At 41.6% G+C, this 3,614-nt stretch overlaps 1 non-coding gene across 1 annotated transcript; it reads left to right on the top strand.

Annotated features, from left to right (window-relative positions):
* The first annotated feature begins 248 nt into the window (after nucleotides 1-248).
* Nucleotides 249-301, top strand: LOC135511259 (U7 small nuclear RNA). The gene has a single exon (XR_010451224.1). It is a non-coding gene; the product is annotated as a U7 small nuclear RNA (small nuclear RNA).
* The last annotated feature ends 3,313 nt before the right edge of the window (nucleotides 302-3,614 follow it).

The raw sequence follows: 3,614 nt of genomic DNA, 5'->3' as shown, positions 1-3,614 counted from the left end.
CCCTGGTCCTCCAGTAGCCCCAACAGTACACATTTTTATTGTAACCCTGGACAAGCACACCTGATTCAACTTGTTAAATAATCATCAAGCCCTCAATGAGTTGAATGAGGTGTGTTTGTCCAGGGCTGCAATAAAATGTGTACTGTTGAGGGTCCTGGAGGACCAGGGCTGAGAAACACTGCCATATAGGTTACAAGCACTGAACCTATTCGTTTAGACACCAGTCTTACCTAATTATAGGTTATGGAAAATGTGCTCTTTTGGTATTTCTCCAGTAGGTTTCCTCCAGGAGAAAGCCCCCACTTCCATGTCAAAGTTAATAAGGCAGAAACACTACAGTAAATACTACATTATACTACAGTAATGTCAGCAAATACAGTATTTATACCATAGTAAACTATAGTAGTTTTTCATGTGGTTGCCCAGGGAAAACTGCATGCTCTAGTTACAGACCAATATCTAATACACATCTGTGTTTTGGATCATAATCTAGTTTAAAGTGGTGGAGGAATTAAGCCTTCTGGGAAGTAAGAATCTATGAAGGTAGATAGCAACATTACTCCCCCCAATGACACTCATGAGAAGTTATTCTTAACAAGGCCACAATCAAATTCAATCTCCCGCCGATCTGCTTCTCCCAACAGACCCACATGACAAAATACTATAGTGTACTATGGTATAGATACTATAGTACTCACTGCAGTGTTTTTGCAAAGGAGTATTTACAGTTAACTAACTTCTTCTTCTCCGGTAGGGTTTAATGCTGTTGGCATCCAATATGTTGCATTACTGGCACCAACGGAACTATAGTATAGATCCATTACAATTTGTAATATAAAAATACAATAAACAAATTAAAAAACAGCCTTCCAACTAACCCTTCACCCATTAAAAACCCACTACCCCATTCAACAACTTTGACCTTATCTGCTCCTACACCATGCCATCGGTGTGGAAGGACGAGACACCAGCACTCAACACACCCTGGAACTCGTCTGATGTCAAATCTCAAACACCCAAGTATATCTCTGCAGCTGCCACCACAACATCTATTTGCTGTGAGTTTATGTTCTATTTCTGCAGTACAGTTGATAACCTCTCTCTCTCTATGAACGCTAAGAAGCCAAACTTATTGAAGCATGTTGGCCTATCCCTCTGTGCTGGCACAGATGTAATACTCACAGGGATCCCTTCAAGATCCCTCCCCATTAACCCATCCTCCTCTACTTTCTTTACTGCCTCCACAAAGGATAATTCTGCACTTACTAAAATAGAAATAACTATATATTTTTTTTACATCAAACACTTGTGTAAAAAATGTAAATAATAACCCAAACTTTTCTCATGACACTATAAAACATTTGTGTTTTTGCAGATGTAGTGTTTTTCTACAGTGTTTTCACCTGGATAATAATGAGACATTTACTATAGTGTTCTAGAGTATACCACAGCATTCTATAGTAAGTACTACACATGATTGAGTGATACTACAGTGTGTACAGTATACTACAGTTTACTACATAATTACTGTAGTATTCTGTAGTAAACTGTAATATTTTTCTAGTGAGCACACAGGCACACATGTAAGCACGCACACACACACACACACACACACACACACACACACACACACACACACACACACACACACACACACACACACACACACACACACACACACACACACACACACACACACACACACACACATTCTCTAGAGACAACGGAAGATGTCAACCCAAACGTCCTTCGTGTTTCCCTCCAATGCAAGCAAAGGCTATAATTCATAAAAGCTGCCATCTTATAGACAGGCATCAAACTCTCAAAATGGCTGTCAAGATAAGAAACGCGAAGGACAGAGTTCTTCCAAATGATAGATTTATATCCAATATCATCTCCTTAAAATCATTTCAGAGGGAGGCCAAATCGTATAAGTTTTACGGGGCCTGTCGGCATATTCATATTTCTTACGGTTTTTTAAAATCATGCCATGTCTTTTATTGGCTAAGAAGCCCTATAAGAACCGGTTGTGCTGAAGTACAGCAGTTGAGTCAGACTTGATGATTATTAAGTCTGATTGCGAACTTTACATGAATAACACTTTGTTTCTGTTTCTTTCAACATTTTGTTTCACCAAGAATTCACTTGGGGCTTGAATCTCTTTGCCAAGAGAGAATGAAAGTGCAAGTGAACGTGATGTTACAGCCATACTGTGGTTATTAGCACGGTTGGAAGCAAATTGACCAATCAGTTTGCTTGGCAGGAACTAACATTTTTCTATGAAAATATCTGGATTAACAATCTAAAAATCTAGCCCTAGTCCACTCTATACAGTTACAGGATATTTTGGCTTTTACTGACATGATACAAGTTCGTATGGCTGGTTATGACTTATTTCTGTCATCAGTAGACCAGATTAAACTGGGTTTACGATAAAGCTTTCTTTAAGTGATGTGCAATCCAAGAATGGTCCAGTATCTAATCTTGGCAGTGATGCACACGCTTGCAAGCACGGACACACCAGGATGTCGTGGTCTTTTTTGATCTTTGATTTATAATTCTGCATTCAAAGTTGTCTTTGCATTGTTATTTCAGTCACATCGCAGAACTCTTATCCAGAAGGATTTACAGTAAGTGCATTCAAATAATTAGCCTGGGAAAATGACATAGTACTGCTTCGTTAGTAAAAGTAAGTAAGTGTTAGGGCTGTCCGCATATTGTTGGGGGGTGTGGTAGAATGTAAGTGTAACTGTAGCCCTAATCTCGTTCCCAGACGCGCTGTGCACAATAGCCTAGAGAGGAAGTTACTGTTGCCCTCGTGATCTTGGCCTATAATATTTATTAAGACGCATAAGACCTCTCACATAAGACCTACAGAAGACCTCTCTACCAAAAATATTTCCAATCAGCATTTCCCACTTCTGACCCTTCTCTCTCTCTCTCTCTCTCTCTCTCTCTCTCTCTCTCTCTCCCCCTCTCTCTCTCTCTCTCTCTCTCTCTCTCTCTCTCTCTCTCTCTCTCACTCTCCCTCCTGGGCACTCATAAAGGGTTCTTGATTTAGTTGATTACAGATGGCGGTACAGTGGTAGAGTAGTTGATTATTGTAATAGCACACTTGACTAACGAGGGAGCACGTTGGTGTCAGTCGTGGGATCCTGACTGAGTGACGGGAGGGGAACAGGGTTGTCCAAACCCCGACCCCTGTTTTGCATGTGAAAGGACTGCAGGATTTTCTCTCTGTCTGAGTCTGGAACCCTCAGCTGACCAACATGCATAAATCTTAGAGGGGGGGTGCATGGAGTGCAATGTGGTAGCTGCCAGGAACCAACCCCCACTGCATACCAATCGTTGCACCCCAAAAACCAAGCCCCCACAGGGCAACACCCTATAACCGCAACCTCCCGCCAACCCAGCACAAAACCCAGACAAAAAAATGGTCCAGAAAAATGCAAATGACCATCCTCTTATAAAGAAACAACAGCTTCTATAAACTAGATCTATCCCTCCTGCCAGACTTTGGCACGTTCCTCGCCCTACCCCAACCAATGTGAACCTATCCCTGTCTGGCTGTAACCCTGTCCCTGTCCCTGCCCCTGCCTGTTCCCCTAGCCCAT

This window comes from Oncorhynchus masou, chromosome 23 (assembly GCF_036934945.1).
Source record: "Oncorhynchus masou masou isolate Uvic2021 chromosome 23, UVic_Omas_1.1, whole genome shotgun sequence".
NCBI classification, from domain to species: domain Eukaryota; kingdom Metazoa; phylum Chordata; class Actinopteri; order Salmoniformes; family Salmonidae; genus Oncorhynchus; species Oncorhynchus masou.
Note: the sequence above shows the minus strand (reverse complement) of the source record. Positions and strands in the feature narration are given on the sequence as shown.